This window comes from Crinia signifera, chromosome 19 (genome assembly GCF_055691185.1).
Source record: "Crinia signifera chromosome 19, ASM5569118v1, whole genome shotgun sequence".
Taxonomy (NCBI): domain Eukaryota; kingdom Metazoa; phylum Chordata; class Amphibia; order Anura; family Myobatrachidae; genus Crinia; species Crinia signifera.
In genome coordinates, this window is record NC_139226.1 from 125,862,692 (window position 1) to 125,882,213 (window position 19,522).

Sequence of the window (19,522 nt, forward strand, 5' to 3'; positions counted from 1 at the left end):
GACTCCTAACCTACTATACAAGCCATAATCCCTTAGTTCAGGATCTGGCAACCTCCCTATTTATGTTGAAGCAGCTATGCACAAAATTGTTAGAATTTCCCATTTCCCCGATGCCAATGGTATAATTTTTACCCCAGTTTTCATCTTTAGAGATGTAATTTGTTGACCATGTTCCAAAACCTAAGGTTCTGTCACCCATATATGCTCTTATGGAATTGTCTGCTCCCCTGCCCTGTTCTTGTGGGTTCTGTAGCCTGCATACCTCCCAACATGACCCTCTCCAGGAGGGACACAATGCTCTGCTCCTGGACTTCCCTCTTAATGTATTTTTACCATCAACTGTGTTAAAACGCCTTTCTTTTCAATCAACCTATTCAACACAGGTGCTGCCAATCCTAAATTAAGAGGGAAGTCCAGAAACAGAGCATGGTGTCCCTCCTGGAGAGGGTCATGTTGGGAGGTATTGGTCTGTACTGGGCACTGTGGTCCTCTCTTAATTTACATGTGATTTCAGCAATAATACTCTTGTACAGTGCCCAGATTGCATGCACATGACAAGAGGTTTGATGCAATGCGCGTTCCCATGCGCATTATATTTCGCCTCCTAGGTTGCACCGGCAGCAGGAGAAATCCATCTCCGTCAGCAGGTACTCAGGCGCACATGGCAGTGTGTTCTTTACCCTTCGATGCATCACAGGGCTGGCTTCCTCTCCCTCCTCTCACCCAGGAGCAGCATCAGGGGACGGAGGAGACCAGCAGAGCTGAAGCCTCCTCTCTCCTCAGTTCTCCCTCCTCCCACTCAGTGGCAGCAGCAGCAGAGGACGGAGGAGACACAGGAGAAGCTGAAGCCTCCTCCGTATTCCATTCTCCCTCCTTCCCTCCACAGCAGCATTAGTAGGAGATTGAGGAGATACAACTGAAGCCCCCTCTGTCCTCACCCCCTCACCCAGAACACCCCATATAACCGCCCCATATAATAAGCTCCACCCCTGGATCTAAATAAGCTCCACCATCTGTCCTTCTGCCTGCAGAAGAGCCCCAACATGCTGCCACAGGGAGTCCAGGCAGGAAATGTGGGTTTGTCTATATGCACCCAGAAGATTCCTCCATACCCCAGAGCACTCTCAGCCAATAAGCAGCCACCCACTCTTTTGAATAGGATTTTTAAATTCTGCCGCCTGCAGCATCCCTGGCTTACATGTGATAAATCGCATGGGATTTATCACATGGAAAAAAATGGCACATCAAGTGACAAATTTTAGTGAGGACTCCCGGGAGCTTCCCCTGTGAGCTCAGGGGGAGTTGGGGCCTGCTGCTTTTAATTATGCAGTATTCATGTGTCAGCAAATTTAGTGTGTACAATATGCATATCACCAGTCATTATAGTAAGTGCTCGTCAGTGTCGATAGAGTGTCCCCAAGTAAGTGTGTGAATGTGACCCCCCTCCAATGTCTTCCCAGTGAGCATACGTTAGTGTGACACCCCCCTCCCCAGTGTGTGTGTGTGTGTAACTTTGTGTTATACACAGCATGGCACAAAGTTTCCGCTGCGCATGCGCGGCATGCACGCCAATCCGGCACCTAGGAGTTGTGTGCGCTGCAGGCATCACTAGTAGTCAGTGTGAGACGGATGGAGTCATTCCCACTCTGCCCTTCACGCACGGTCTCCGTTCCACCCACACATGACCGCCAGCTGTCAGTCATCTTGCAAAGGGCCAGCGACTGCTAGCCATCTCTGGATTTGCTCATACAGATAGCTCACGCACCATGTACCATGCACTTTGTACCATGCTCGGCTGTTCGATAATCAGTCAGGCTGCGAATTTGCAGCCCGACCGAGTAGCTATTAGCCTCTTCTACATAGCTTTATATAGCCCTATTTAGGCCAGCCCCCCTAGCACCCTGTAGTTCAGCCCATCAGTTAAATTGTATGGTACAAGTGTATGCAGTAAGATAAATTGCATGCAATATATCTCATGTGAAATAAGCCCTCCAGTACAAAATCTGACGTGCAGGTGTCCTGGGAAGCTGCCGGGGTGTTCAACGGAAATCTGATGCAATTTCAAGCCTCAGATAAATTGCCCTAGTGCATGCATGTCCAAACTGTGTCCCTCCAGCTGTTGTGAAACTACACAACCCAGCATGCCTTGCCATAGTTTTAGCATTCCCTATTAGCAAAACTGTGGCAAGGCATGATGGAACTTGTAGTTTCACAACAGCTGGAGGGCCATAGTTTGGACAGGCCTTGTAGATGCATGTGGTGCATCTTGGTCTTTGTAGTCTACAGTTATGACCTCACTTCCGGTCACACGGCTGGCCGGGCAGTCGTTGTTAGCTGGAGCTGGAATAAAGACGCACCTGTTTCAAGCTGCACAGGTGTCCGTGAGTTTCTTCATACGCACACATCTACAGGCCTGCCCTAGTGTATGGCCACCTTTAGAGGCAACTACTGGAGTTCTAAATGGGGTTTACACTTAACAAGAGCAAGTCTCTCTCCAACCCACTATAGTCTTCTTGTAATGCCACATGCACTTCTGTTTATGTTGTCTGCCTTGTCCTTTTTCGTATTCCTGCATTGCAGATCAGAAAAACAGCAGACACACTTCCCATCTGTCCTCATTGTACAGAACATTAGTGCTAAATCAGAAAATCTACCCAGCCCTGTAATTAAATTTCCACCCTCAATTTCACATGCCATTCATTCGGACACTGCCCTGTATTTAATATACCGTATAAGATATATGGCAAGAGTGGCTGGAGACCAGGCATACAAGATAAACTTAGTATAAACAAACAAGAACCTAGATGCATTTTTCTGTTGGGACAAGAGTGAAGGGAAGAGGGCACTGAGATATTTCTCAGATAACAATAATGTCAACGGCTTTATCTTCTTATATCCAAGGCTTTGGAATGTCCGTTCACCTCGAAAACAAGAGGAAAATCTTATGGTGTAGTATTATCTTAAATCTTCAAAGATAGACAAATTGCCACCACCAGATATTAACCGTACGTCTTTGGGCCTCAAATAGGCCTGTTTTTGCATATGTAGACCAAATGGTTCACTGGGTATCTCTCCTCCTCAGGATACTTCACCAATCTTATTCTCCAATATCCTCAAATATACAGATAAAAGCTCCACATAGTGTAACACTGATACAATTTATTAAATCAAATACATAAACCAAAAGAACAATGAGCCTTGTAACCGTTGGTGGTCTTATACATAAGACGTGTTTGCGAGCATGTGTAGAGAACTAGAGATGGATCCTATCCGGACAACACAACAGCAATATCTCCAAACAGTCCAAACGATAAGACACCGATTCGGTAATAAGAGCCTCCAAAGCCAAAAACATCTACGCATTTCAGCCTATTGCTAGGCCTTCTAATCCGCGCGGTTCTCATCATAGACGCCTATGGAACCACCCATAGACACCCTGGTCCCATTTAGCTGTGAATAACCAATAACCAGAAGAACTACTCCGGAGCACGCTGCTGATTGGCTGGGGAAGTACCCAGTGTCTGATATAACCGACAAATCCCACAGTTCGGGGGAGGAGCCCGAAGTGTAAACACACTTGGGGCTTCTCAAGTTCGTTGTGGTTACGGGACAGCGGTTTATTTTTTTAAACGTCTGGATGCTTCTGATTTTTGTCCCCCTAAATTTCTAAAACCAGGACTGACTCAATGAGCCGGGGGCTGGTTATAGCTGGGCGGGGGACCACACACCTTTAGAAAAAAAAAAAATTATCTTTTTTTTTACACTAGGAAGACTGCATGGATCTGATTAATCTGTGCAGGCTCAGCAAAACTTACCACAAAATCATGGTCTACTTGTCTTTCATATTTACTGGTGAATTCATATGAATGATGGTAAATTTGCCGATCCCATAGAACAGTATGGCCGCATACAGCTATGTTGTACTGTGTCTGTAGTTGGTTTGGTGGGTTCTCCTTTCTAGTCATAGGTGAATCAGAATCTCATCTACTATAGCTTATTTTTACAGCTAGATTCTGACTCCTGAGTTCAACAGCGCAGTGCAGGAGGGAGGAGAGTCAGCCAGTGGAGCACCATCGCTTCTCCCTAAGCTCCTGTCCCAGCACTACACCATCTTTCTTCCCATCTATCTCTGCAATTTTGACTTTCTTTTCCCCTGTATCTGGAGAGGAAGTCATGGCCCAAATCCAGTCTTCCCTCCATTCCACCTCCCCCTTGACAATATCCTCTCCCTCCTCCTCCGCTACCCCTTTTCTTTTACTTGTTACCATCTTGCCCACATCCTCAATCTTTCACTCTCATTGTGCATTGTCCCCTCTGCTTTTCAACATGCCACTGTCTCTCCCATTCTTCGAAAACCTACCCTTGACCCTTACACTCTGTCCGATCTCGCTCCTCCTTTTTGCCTCCAACCTCTTTAAGCGCATTGTTTACAACCGTCTTACTGCCTTTCTTTCCTCACACTCCCTGCTTGGCCCATTATGGTCTTGCTTGTGTCCTCTCCACTTCACTGAAACTGACCTCATAAAAGTAAGCAATGACTCTCATGGCATGTTCTTCTACCTCTCCGACCATTTCTTCTCTGTTTCCTATAATTACTCCACTTACCCCACATTTCCACTAATGGTTGGAGTCCCCTGAAGGTTATGTTCTTGACCCTCTTCCTTTCTCCCTCTTTAGGTAAGATCTAAAGCTCTTTTGACCTCCAGCATCATCTGTACACTTATGCTCATATCTACCTTTCCTCCCTTGACCTCTCCCTTTCTCTGTCACATCTGAGGGGTGACTCTGGTCTGGAGCTGGAGTGTAGTGGAAGCCCGGGTTCCTTAATGAATTTAGACTGCATAGAGAGTAACAGGAGTCTTTAGAGGAATCTCACACTGGGGAAGATGGAGTCTATGAAGGATAGGAAGAGCCAATAAGCAACTGGAGTGAGATTAGGCTCAGCCTTCCAAGGGCAATGAAGAAGACTGCTGGATGAAGTCACTGCAGGTAATTATGCAGTGGGTATCACGCTGGTCGTCACAGGAGAGGGTCACTGATGATGATAATGGCTACAGCAGGTATCTGGATTTACTGCAGATATCGATGTTAGTCTCTGGCTGGTGACTTGACAGCTGTAGTGAGGATGATGCAATACTGGAACCAATAGCAATTGTAGAAGGCAAGCAGAGAACCAGGTATACTGGTAGAGGATGCAATGTCCCGGACTGGATACTAGAGGGAGTCAGATAGCAGAGTGGAATGTTTCAGGGGCTGAATTAGCAGAAGTACTGGAGAGCTGTGGAAGCTGCTTCTCCTCAGGAAATCATTGTACTGACTGATTCCTGACTCCAATCTCAGGGTATATATAGAAGGAGCCTGTAAGTGATTGGCTGTTGCAGGATGATGTCAGAATAACCATTCCCAGATTGGCTGATGAACTCCTGGGAATCAAACCAATATGGTCACTCCCATGTTGGAGACACAAACAATGTTTGTGGAAAGGCTGAGGCCTGTAACAGAGAGAAGGCCTAGTGCTGGGAGTGAGTGAGCAACACATCAGCAAAGCCCGCTGAGATGATAGTCTCTGAGCAAGTCTGACCAGGAGCATAGGTAAGTACGTCCAGGGTTGCCAACCCTCCCGGAATGGCCAGGAGGGTCCCGGAAATCGGGCCCCCCTCTCGGGCCCCCGGAAAGGGGGGCAACCCTCCCGCATTTCCATCCATTCCCCATGATCCCCCACGTGGCGGAGGGGGGGGGGTTCCGCGGGTAAAATGACGCGTCATTTTAGCCCCGCCCCCCCACAGTGCAATGCCTGAAATACCGGCATTGCACTGCGGGGGAGGGACTAAAATGACTCGTTTGCTATAGCCTTGCCCCTCCATCTGTGGCTCCTTCCCCTCCCGGCAATGGCCCCACCCCCCTACTTCAGTGAGCTGGCTGCCCTCTCCCGGAGAGGGCAGCATAGAAGTCGGCAACTATGAGTATGTCTCAACCTAGATGGTACTAGGCGCTGCGGAACCCATGTGGCATCATATTAATTAAGCATAATATTAATAATAATAATAATCAGTAGAATGTGTATATTGTATACTGATTGGATGTGGTGGTGTATTTGATCATATGGAAATATTGTCAATATGAATATCACTGACCATGTAAGGCTAAACAGCATCCACATTCTTTTGGCCACATCCACATTTCTATTTCAGGATGCTTAACATATAGTACAACATTCCAATGCAAATAAGTCTCTGCATGTTATGTAAAGGTATAATAATACTGTGGCCAGATCTTAGTATGCCAGACTATTCAGTCTTCCATAGAGTTATCTACTGTATTAATGATTTATTTTGTGATGTTTCAGAACAGTACTCCCTACAGCAGTGATGGCTAACCTTGACACTCCAGCTGTTGTTGAACTACACATCCCAGCATGCCCTGCATCAGTTTTAGCTTGGCCAAATAGTAAAACTGATGCAGGGCATGCTGGGATGTGAAGTTCAACAACAGCTGGAGTGTCAAGGTTAGCCATCGTTGCCCTACAGTATATGTGTCATCTGTGGTATTCCCTATAAATGTGGGCCAGGATTTCTCACAGAGGATATGTCAGATATTACAGATTTTATGCTAATGCGGGTGTGGCCAGGTCCAGGCCCCAAGTCAGCTCCCCTCCAGCTTCCAAGTAAGCAGCAGCGATGCTTCCTTCATCAAGGACGTGCGGTGAGGTAAATGGCTCAAGAGTCCCTGGCAAGTACCAGAGCCAGATATGCACACAATATATGAGCCATGGGGTACATGCCAGCATTATACACATGGGCAGCAGTGTGTACTGATGAAGATTCACTGGGTTTTGATAAGAGATGTGCAGAAAAGGTAGCCAGGTGAGGCACTGCCTCACCTGCCATAGACTTTTTACTCCAGCGTTTTGACTATAAATATAAGATTTTTTTTATAAATTATTTGTATTTTTGACATACTTTATCAATTCAAAATGCCGGCATATGCGCTAGTATGACAGGAAAGGCTGTGCCTCACCCCACCGCACGCCAATCACATCAGAATGAGGCCTACTGTTTCTACATTCCATAGATGCAACTGTCATCATTAATATCGCCACTTGCACCAGGCCCAAGTAGGCTGCCCTTCTGACACAAATGCTTCGCTTACCATATACCTGATTCAGAGTTTCAGACAAGCACAGAACTCTATCTACATGCCTACAGCATGCCCACAACAAGCCAATAGTACGTCCACAAGACAGTACAGTCTTCCCGGTGTGCAAGCACTATATGCTAAAACAAGCTATTTGCATCCATGCAAAGAGATCTGTATGAAATCTCTTTCATTTAAAAGTGGATCAACATTACCGGTTTATTGTGCCAGATGCAAACCATGGGGGTTATTTTGGTTCACTCTTTCTGACAAATTCCTTCTTAAGCCCTGTACACACACATCGATTTGCTTTTGATTCAATAGATTTGATTTTCTATTAGATCTGGCATTAGATCTTTCCATTCGATTCCGCATTAGATCTGTACTTTTGCATTGGATATCGAATTCGATATATACATTCATGGTACATTGTACACATTCGATTTACTAGATTGAACTTGGCTGCACAGTAGATTTTTCTGTTCGATTTTGTGAAAACGGGAGCGCGCATCGAATCGAATGCAGATCGAAAGTGACACAAAAAACATTCAATTTAGTTTAGGATTCGATTCGGCTTTGCTCCTATAAGAAAAAAAATCGATGCATGTGTACAGGGCTTTAGATGGACAAAACCATGTGCACTGCAGGTGGGGCAGATGTAACATGTGCAGAGAGAGTTAGAGTTGGGTGGGGTTTTACTTCGAAGTGAGATCTATATTGCAGTGTAAAAATAAAGCAGTCAGTATTTACCCTGCACAGAATCAAAACAACTCACCCAAATTGAATTCTCTCTGCACATTTTACAGATACCCCCCCCCCCCCTGCTGTCTTAAACCGGCTATAAGCATGTAGCGGGTGGCTTTATGGTGGTCTTTACACTGCCACTTGGGTGATTCTCTTTCACACTTGATGCGTAGCTACAACCCTAGGGGTTACTCACATAGATCATCCATCTTCAGCAAGTCTGGGAACCATAAATATAGCGATGGAAGAGAATCAGAATCAAGAGCGCAAAGGGAAGTAGCTACAAATCAGGTTGAGGTCACTAACAGGACAATAAGGAGAAGTATGTGCTGAATCAGACCAACATGGTAATCCTGCAGTGACGCCACACAGAATAGACTTTCCCACCACATATGAGTCATTCACCTGTAAAATGTAGGTTTGACAAACGTGTCCTAACCAACTTGAGAATCAGGTCATTTCCAGGCAAGCTACTGTACGCTAGCATGCTCCTTATATAGTCACTTCTCTGCTGCACAAACACCTCTCGGCATACGCAGCAGAGTAAGAAAGGAATAGGCAGTTAAACGTCACAGCAGCACGACATACTCAAAACATAAGAAAAAAAACCATCATGAAAAAGTACAGTTGAGATATAATACAATCACAACTTGTAAACCACAAAACACTTCATAACACCCACAAAGAAGTGGAAACATAACAGTGTTTATATAAACACCAGCATTGAGTAACATGTCTTCAGCTCTGGTGGAAGTAGAAAATCACTAATTAGCGCAACACTCTATAGTTGACCATGCTGACCATTTGACAGGGTCAAAAGGTCAAAATGGACTTAGGTAGACAGGGTCAATGTCAGTAGCTGCACTGGTGTCTCTGAGCTGCAAGATCACGTTCTGTCGATATTATTACACCGGTATCCCTACTACCGTTTTCCCTGGGTGCTTATAGAGGCTGGAGGTTTAGCATCAGTTAGTCTACTACCTGCAGTATTACGCTTGCACAATACGTTATTACTGATCCTCCTGTATGGTCTAATTCCAGTCCAATGCATCACTACTCCAGAGTTATTGAGCGTTCTCGTGCCTGTCCTGTGAGCCCTTACTGTTTGAAGGCTTATGCAGCCCACACACGCGCCGATGCCGGCGGTGCGATGCTGTACGATGGGGTGCGCGCTCCCGTGGCACCTCATCGTACAGTACAAAAAGTATGTGCTGCACATACTTTTTGTACTAGCTTTTTCTAGCACAGCATCGCATCGCATGCACATCGTATGCACAAGGCATACGATGCGATGCTGTGTGTGCTAGTTAAGCCCACAACGCACGCTGGAATCGGTGCGTGTGTGGGCTGCATAAGTCCAGGCGGCATCCCAAGTACCGGTGTGCTATCTGCACTAAGGGAACAAGAGCGGTTGCTATTGGTGCTATTGGTGAAGGCCCTCCATTAGATTAGCTTTAAGGGCTCACTTGATATAGTGCAGGAATTCCGTGATAGTCAAATGGTCTACAGGGTCAAAAAATCATCATGAAAGGGGTCGGATACAGAAGAGGTCGACAATTTTTTGGGTGGTATTTTAACCCTAACCCTCCTCCTAGTGCATATCCTTAATTTTCTCTCCAGCAGATTAACCCTAACACCCCAAGTTAAACGAAGAAAAAGAACCAATGGGCGCCTTCTGTACACTACAACAATTTAATAAACAATACACAAATCACAAAAGCATAAAACAGTATCTTGCATGCATGCAAAAAAGAGAAAAATTTAATAAAAAATAGGTACTCTTTACCTAGTACGGCGCCCGTCGCGGGCATCGCGGGTACATTTATGTGTGGCCGCGACGCGACCGACGCGATGCCCGCGATTTCCCATTGAAACCAATGTTAAACATGGAAATCGTGTCGGTCGCGTCGCGGCCGGCCATAAATGTACCCGCGATGCCCGCGACGCGATGCTCCCGATTTCCCATAGGAATCAATGTTAAAAGGCGCGATGGACCCGATTTTACTGTTAAATGGCTCAATCCACCCGATTTGGCCATAGGAATCAATGTTAAATGGGCCACAGAGCCCATTAACCCTTAAATGTCCCCCCAAATTTTTAACGCCACCCCACGATCCACGCCAACCCGAAGCGTGGCGAGCGCAGCGAGCCCGCGAGGGGCGGCGGTACGCGTCCTCCGACCTTTTCATGCCCTACTATCCACTACGGCGTGGTGTGAGAATATAATAGTGTGGCGAGCGCAGCGAGCCACCGAGCCCGAAGCGTGGCGAGCGCAGCGAGCCCCGCGAGGGGACGCGGATACCTTCACAGTTATGCGCGTCCCCTCGCGGGCTTCACAGGTGTCCGTGGCGACGCGGACACCTGTGAAGCCCGCGAGGGGACGCGTCTACCTGTGAAGGTATCCGCGTGCGCTCGCCACGCTTCGGGCTCGGTGGCTCGCTGCGCTCGCCACACTATTATATTCTCACACCACGCCCTAGTGGATAGTAGGGCATGAAAAGGTCGGAGGACGCGTACCGCCGCCCCTCGCGGGCTCGCTGCGCTCGCCACGCTTCGGGTTGGCGTGGATCGTGGGGTGGCGTTAAAAATTTGGGGGGACATTTAAGGGTTAATTTGGCCTATTTGGCCCCAAATCGGGTCCATTGAGGCATTTAACAGTAAAATCGCGGTCAATCTGCCGTTTTAACATTGTTCCCTATGGGAAAATCGCGGTGATCGCGGTCATCGCGGGCATCGCGGCCATCCCGATTTACCCGCGATGCCCGCGATGACCGCGATCACCGCGATTTTTACCCCCGACGCCCGCGATTTCAATCGTGGGCGCCGTTCTAGGTAAAACAAAATACAATATTTTTTGAGCGCTATGGGCCCCCGCTGCTGCCATTTGAGCGAGTGGACTTGGAGGAATCTCGCATTTATCGAGCTCCAAAATTCTCAGCTTACCTCGGTCCCCGCTACGTTTCCAGCAACGCAGCAGTGGCGTGTTACCGGAGACAACGTACAGCCTGCTTACCATCTTACGGCACACAGCAGTAACGCTCATAGCAGAGCGCACGGGATCACCAGTTCAAACAGCCTCCGTCTGTGTCCAGCGGCTTGCGCTTGGCTGTCTGGCCGGCGCGGCTGCCTTGCCATCTGACACCATCAGGCGTGGGGCACATCGGTGTACTCGCTCTCCCAATTCGGGACCTGCTACAAATTATTGCCTGCAAGTAAGAACTGTGTGTTTTCTTGTCTCCGCCGACACACAAGTGTCGACTATACTGGCTCTTCAAAATATTGGTTGCCTTTTACAACAAAAAAATTCTCACTGTGGATTACAATACAAAAAACCTCCCACAGAGCGCTGATATTTTATTCTCCATATTCGGGACACTAGTACCTGTATCATATGCGCATATGACAAAGATCTACCGGGACTTGGTAACTATACACCTACCAAATAAGCAATTTGCTATTTGCACATGTTTTTTAACCTTTTTTATTCTTTTTTGATATCGATGTGTATGTTATTTGTGTTTAATTAATTTTATTGATTTGTATCATTTGTTCATTTAATAAATTGTCTTAATTGTGTGCATAAGGCGCCTACTGGTATTTCCTTTTTGCCGTTCTAGGTAAAGAGTACCAAAAAATATATATAACTTTTAAAAAGTCATTTCAGTGCAATTGCATAAAATATTGTAACTTATTCATTCCTGAATTGACAAAGCCGTCTTGTGAGGAGTTATTTTTAAGCCAAGTGCAGCTGAGGATCTGAGGGGGTACTTATGTAGTATCTGGGCTGCCGATTTTCTGATTGTATGCCTTACCTTAAGGCATACAATCAGATGCGATTCGACGCGATTTTCGGCAAAATCGCATTGAATCGCATGCAATGCGATTTTGCATAGGATTCAATGTTAACAAGGTCCTTTTCATACCCCTACTATCCAAGTGGGCATGGAGTTGGATATAAACCTGTGGTGAGCGTAGCGAGCCACCAAGCCCGAAGCATGGCGAGCGAAGCGAGCCCTGCGAGGGGACGCAGACTTCTTAAAAAGTATTCTGTGTCCCCTCGCGGGGCTCGCCACGCTTCGGGCTCGGTGGCTCGCTACGCTCGACACAGGTTTATATCCAACTCCATACCCACTTGGATAGTGGGGAAAGGAAAAGGACCCCTTTTTCCCATTTAATTCTATGTTAAAATGGACTCAGACCATTTTAACATTGAATCCTATGGAAAAATCGGGACCATCGCATCGCATCGCATATGATTTGGTCGCATGCGATGCGATGCTACCGATCCGACCCGATTTCTAAATCGGACGCCCAGATACTACATAAGTACCTCTGAGGGGCATACCAACGGCACCAGACCGGCAAACATCCACCGGCCAATTGGCTGCATATCTTCCCTCTTGAGAACCTGATCCCCGCTGCAGACATATACAGCCGGCACGGAACATCCCCCCCGTAGCCGCCGCACGCAAGGAGGACTGGATCACTACCGCTCCATACTACAGCTGAGTATACGCGCACTCCGACAAGGAGTTACAAGCGCAGGAGCCGGTGTACTTCAGCTTACAATCGGCGTACTGACCGCTGCTGGAGCTGTATAATAGCTGACACCGCAGAAAGATCTGCTCAATACGCACAGTGAGCTTGTGGGAGACGGTGCTACCAAACATCACTGGCCATCTGCACCTGGGAAGTGAGGAGGAGATCCACTTGCCCACTCCTAATCCAACTTGGGATTTCACCCACCATTGCCCATACCTCATTTGTGCCATTTGGGAGAAAAAAAAACCTATAAATTGCAGGACCCTAACATCAGTCCAACAACAGCGACCACACTGTCCATTCGGGACTTTGTAACTATAAGTTACAATCTTTTATGCAATTGCACTGAAATGACTTTTTTAAAGTTATATATATTTTTTATTACATTTTTTCTCTTTTTTGCATGCATGCAAGATACTATTTTATGCTTTTGTGATTTGTGTATTGTTTATTAAATTGTTGTAGTGTACAGAAGGCGCCCATTGGTTCTTTTTCTTCGTTTAGCTTCCTATTGAGGGCGGCAACCCTCTACCAGAGGGCAGCATTCTGTACAAAACACGGCACACTTGTCCCTAGCGCTCAAAAAACACCCTATCGTTCTTCTAACACCCCAAGTGCCTAACCCTAAAAATGATGAATTAACATGTATCAACATTTTTTTATGTCCACACTTTTGACCCCATCAACATTTTTTGACGCTGTCAAATTAAGTGCATGTTGACCATTTATATATTGACCAATTGAATGTTGACCATCTGGTCCGACGACATTATTATCATAATCATTGAAAGTTACACCTCGGGCCTAGCATCATACGCAGGGGCCCTTTTAGCAATAATCAAAGGTGCACTGCGATATGAGCTCAATATTTGCACCCAGAATTTGATTTGAAGTATGTGATAATACTGCCCAAATGTATCAATGTTCCCTTACAGATACAAGGGCTTGTTCATATGATGTGTCTCTCCTGTGCAAGGACTTCTGTGCACGTACGGTCCACTGACAAAACATGCCATAGCCAGAAGTGTAGCTAATAGGCCACATTGCCTGATGCCAAATTTAGATGGGATTAGCTATGGGGGCCTTACTCCAGAAGGTGGTAAAACTGGCAGCATTTCTTAGTACATTTGACTGTATTGCGTCCCCCAACGAAACTTATAAGCAATGTGGTTGCTGGCGGAAATGGAAGAATGGGCCCTAATTCATACATTAGGTTGATACTAAATATTTAGCGGATCCCTCCAAAAACATGTTCTTGGAAAATATGCCACAAATACTGTATATATATTTTTTAGATCATTTTTAAAATGTCTACTGCAGTGGTTCCCAAACTATTTTAAATCACGGTGCCCTAGAATGTCAGAATTTTCATTACGGCACACCTAGGCCAAAAGTTACTGTTTTTTTTTTTTTATTAAGTAAATTGTATTCAGATGTTATCCTTAGGTTCGACTCTATGGTGAGTAACAGGATTTACTTTTGTTTGTCCACATGTGTTATGATTGTAAGCCACTAGCGCTGGTTTTACCTATTAAATTGACAATACATATTTTGAGTTGGTCCTGGACCACCAACCCAGGGGACCCCTGCAAGTGTCCTGAGGCACCCCAGGGTGCCACGGAACACAGTTTGGGAACCACTGGTCTACTGTGATGTCAGGAAAGTATTGTTGCCAATGAGGTAGACCCGTTCTGAAGGAGTCATAGTCAAGTACACTATACTGTATTAAGTAACAAAATACGGCACAAATATATATTGACCGATAGGTTCTACAGTCACAAACAAATGATCCTTTCTTGTCAGCGGATCTCGCTGTTATTACAAATGATTTTTCAGGGCCGTTGAGTGTTGGGATATTTCATCAGCTGTCCCAGCGAATGCTAAAATCACTGCTGGATGAATTGGTGAAAGTTTACACTAAAGGCTATGAATGTGCTTTAAGAGCTTGTTATATTGCTGAAGACTGCTGTTCCCACTCCGGTGTATGGCCAGTTTTCAGCGGTACATGGCTGTAACACAGGAGATACCTGTCATATACCTCCTGTGTTAAATAGATTTGTGATTTAAATGTTATGCATGAACAGCCATTGCCTATTGGTGGGAAAATGTTTAGTAAATAGGTCCCATGGCCATGGACCATTTATCACACATCCTCATCAGCCAGGCCTTATTCCTGCTGTGATGCAAATCGTTGTATAGTGGGGTCTCCAAGGACTGGTGACGAATGAATGAGCATGACACCCCTGGGCTCATTGGATGTAAAGGACTCGCTCTTTACCCAGGGTTCTGCCAAGTCATTATTTCCTTCACATTTGTCCAAATGACATGCAATGTGCTGCTGTTCTGTCTGGCGTTGGCAAGGAGACCGTTCGCAATCGAAAGCTTGAAACCAAACAAGTCCCCTGGGAAGATGGCCCGTTGACTCACTCTGTATTTGCCTCAGGGCTGCCGGAGCTGAGCTGAGCACTTGCTCCGTGCGTCACACCAAGGACACATGTGGATTCCAGCATCTCTGCATGGGGCCATAGGCTGGTTCATTCTCCTGTTAACCCCCAAGGGGCATGTTTTGTTTACTGACTGAGTTCTCCTCTTATATGTTCTGACAAGCCAAGGTATTTACTGAATATATGTATTTCCTGTAGTGGCAGCTGACAGACACTGAGCGAAAACCAGTGAAATAATAACGGCAAGAAACATGAAAAAAATAAAAAATACTATTATGTTTTTCACGCAGCAGAACATCTAAGGGGGGGTATAGTAGAAAATTAGTCCTAGAAAGGATTTGCATGAAAAGTATATGTTGCAAAACATAACATTAAAGCCCCAGATTAAGGGTGGGATGTAATAAGCTTAAAATGCGGCAAAACCCCCGTTTTACCACATTTTCATATGTACTAAAACCCGGTCGCACCACCGGGCAGGGTATTGCAGCCTTTGGGTGTCGATACCCTATAGAAGGCTATGGGCTTCTTTTTGCCGCCTCCGCCACCTCGCCGACCCCCCTTTTCCCTGGCTTACCTTCCTGCTGCAGGTCCTCCTGAACCACGGATGGTAAGCCCCTCCTCTCCCTAGCAAGGCAGCCGGATGTCCTTCTGGCTGCAGGGGGAAGGAGGAGGCGTCGGGAACAGCCACTCTGAGTTGTCCTGGCATGAGGGGAGCAGGGAGGTGATGGAGACCCCCCGCACACCACAGTACAGGTAGTACATATGCGCTGGCATTGCGGCGGCCGGGCGGCGATGTATGTTAATACATCCCGCCTTAATACTTCAGTGTATATAATTAACAGCACAGATGCTGTAATGGTTAGCATTACTGCTTCACAGCACTGAGGTCATGGGTTCTATTCCCACCATGGCCCAACTGTGCGGAGTTTGTATATTTGCCTCATACTTGCGTGGGTTTCCTCTGGGTTTTCTCCCACAATCCAAAAATATACTGGTAGGTCAATTGGCTCCCAACAAAATGAACCCTAGAATGTCTGTGCGCGTGTACATGTGGTAGGGAATATAGATTGTAAGCTGGATGTGAATTCAAATGTTCTCTGTAAAGCGCTGCGGAATATGTGTGCGCTATATAAATAACTGTTAATAATAATAATACATGATCCATCTGTAGAATTTGCTCACGTTTTCGTTGTTACCCCATGTTCTTATCTACATGACATTGTACATATGCTTTTGAATCAATAAAACACATTTTGAAAAAAAAAAATCAGTAGCATACAATAGTAATGGCATCTTAGGTGGTACAGCGGTACACCCATTGAAGTAGATATGAAGTGAGGTTGGGGAAGTTGGCAGGCATACAACTAAGAAGGGCAATGTGTATGAGGGCACCATGGCTGCTGCTGTAGTAATATGGTGCCAAGGCCAATGTAGAAAATGATCTGTGCAATGATGCCGCCAGGAGCAATGGGTGGTGGTAATTCAGGCCCATCTGGCTGTTAGCATGCACCAGGTTAATAAGGAGGTCAGGAAGGGGGAGGGGAGATGCTAGCTTTCAATTGCTGTGCTTTTTTTTCATGGCAGGACTGAAGGCCTCATTATTTACCATGACACTGATGACGAGAGGAACCTGCGAGGATGAGCAGCCCGTTGAGTACACTTCGGCATGTGGTGGCTTGTAGTGTATATTAATTTAATTGAAGACAGAAGTGGGTCATGTACTCTAATGAATGTATGAAAACTGTGTAATCAGATCCCACAGTGTGAGTGTTACCAAACCTATGGTGGGATAAAGCCACTACTGTGCAGTCTAAAGGGGTAAATTTACAAAGATGGGAGTTCTCTTGAAGATGGGATGTTGTCCGGAGCAACCAATAAGATTCTCCTTTTTTTAGCACCTTCTAGAAGATCATAAATGGATTCTGATTCGTTGCCCATAGCAACGTCCCATCTTAGTATATTTACAGCCAAGATTGCGGCTGAAGCAAAACATTTTTCTCTGTTACCAGTTATTTATACAGCGCATATTCCGCAGCGCTGTACAGAGAATATTTTAATATTCACATCAGTCCCTGCCCCAGAGGAGCTTACAATCTATATTCCCTACCACTTGTATACTTACCACATTAATTCTAGGGCAGGGTTGCCGACCCTCCCGGAATTACCGGGAGGATCCCGAAAATCGGGTCCTCCTCTCGGCCCCCCGGAAAGGTGGGCAACCCTCCCGGATTCCGGGGGACCCCCACGCCACCCCCCGATTGCAGCGTCTTCCCCATACCTTTTGGATTGAAATCGTCAATCCGCGGGTGTCAGAGGAGGGGGCGGAGCTAAAATCGCGTCATTTTAGCTCCGCCCCCTCCACAGAGATCCGTGAATTGGGGATTTTACCAACCTGGGGGCGGGGCTTAATGATGTAAAGCTCAAGCCCCACCCCCCCGACCTGCAGCTGGAAGTCTCCTCTCCGGGCTTCTCCCGGAGAGGAGACAGAAAAAGTCGGCAACCCTGTTCTAGGGTTAATGTTTGTTGGGAGCCAATTTACATACCAGTATATTTGTGGATTAAATATACAAACTGCACATGGTTAGAGGCAGTGGCAAATGCAGGATTTTCAGAAGGGGGTTTCCAGAGGGGCGGAGCAAAGCACAGAGATGGACACTTAGGTGACCCAGTATATGCCAGGTCAGTTAAAGTATTATAGATAGACCAAATGTATATAAATAATAATAATAATAATAAAAAAAAATATATATACACACACACACACACACACATATATACATACATACATACATACATATATATATATATATATATATATATATATATATATATATATACATACAGGAGCGTCAACAGCAGTGTAGACCCCTGGGCAAAGCAATGTATTCGGGCCACTACTGATCCTGCAGCGGTAGGGGTGGGGGAAGCTTTGATGTCCCCCGGGTGGTAAGGGGTATTATATCAACAGCTCAGCATGTAGCGCCTGGATCAGTAATTTCCACTAATTACCCCTTTACTGCACAGATGGTGGGAGATGGGGTGGGAGAAGGGGGCACTGGGCTGAATAAAGGGGCCCTGATACATAACTTCCAGGGTGGTAGAGGATGTTTAATATGCAGAGGAGGGGTGTATAGTGGAGTGGGCATATTATTCATAATTTTCTGGTGGGAGGACAGCTTGCTTGACTGCAGATATCTCCAGTTCCCAGAAATACATTTATTAGATTTTAATGGATTTAAAAACTAGAGAATCCCACCTACTAATGGTCCTGGGGACTTGGGGATCAGAGTTCAGGAGGCAGAGCAATCTGCCAACGAGAATATAAAACTACATACCAGGTGGAGCTGGAGCAGTAACCAGCTGCTGGAAGGCTGATATCTCTGGTTCTGGGAACAATAGAGACAAGCTACTAGTGTCCACCAATGGGGGAGAGTCCCAGCTTTTGGAATATACCCTCAGAGAAACTCTGAGTCAGACAGAACCTGAAATATCTGACTGGGAAGAGCAATTAACAGGCTTGGATGGGACCACTGCTTTGAAGTCAGATATCTCCGGTTCCCAAGGGCCGATTTTTAAAATTCTTGTACCCATGGAAAGAGGGGACCCTCAGCTTTCAGCCTAGGGCCCTTAGACTCCTGGGGGGGTTTCTGGGTACCCAGAAACCTCCCCTGCGTGCGCTACTGAGAGGACCATGGTGGGAACCGAACATGGCCCCGGTGGTGTGAGGCAGTAATGCTCACCATTACACTGTTCTGGTATATCTTCAGGGAATTAAGAGCGTGATTCGGGCTAAGTATCTCAGATTAAAGAATGAGGATTTGATTGTGACTGATATCTGGAGTGATAAGTAATACATAGTTGCCTACCCTCCTGCATTCTGCAGGAGACTCCCTGAAATAGCAGAAATCTCCCTCTCTCCATCATTAGTCTAGCAATCTCCCTCATGTCACCTAGCCCACTTTACACTGTTACATCATAGTTGCCTACCCTCCTGCATTCTGCAGGAGACTCCCTGAAATAGCAGCAATCTCCCTCTCTTCCTCATTAGTCTAGCAATCTCCCTCATTTCACCTAGCCCACATTACATTGTTACATTTTTTGGGGAAAAAGGAATGAGAGACAGATACATTTACATTGAATCATCAGCACCATTTCCCAGCACTTTACCAAGTATAGTAAGCTCTTACTAACTGCTTTGGGGGTCATCTACATTTGGATATAAGTCATTTAAAAAGATTCCTCTCAAATCTGGCAGTACACACCCACGCTTCCAGATTCCTCTTTGACAATCTCTTTTCACAATCTCTCCATATATATATTGAACTAGACACGCCCTTTATATGGAGCATGACACGCCCCCTCAATGGAGCTCTGTGTAAAATTCTACTTCCAACTATAATCTCCCTGAAACTCATTTTCAAAAGTAGGCAAGTATGAAATAATAAGGAAAACAAAAAGTTGATTTGCTGCGCTACAGTTGAGATTCCTCTTTGTGAAGTTTATACAGTTCACCGTTTCTGATATTGGTTTTTCTCAATAACTTTATCAGTTAGGTGTGATCACTCAGAAAAGGATACAATGTACAGTATATGTAAAAAATAAAATATTTAATTCTAATGCTGTGTACACACGGTACAATCCAGCATGAGATTTTGACT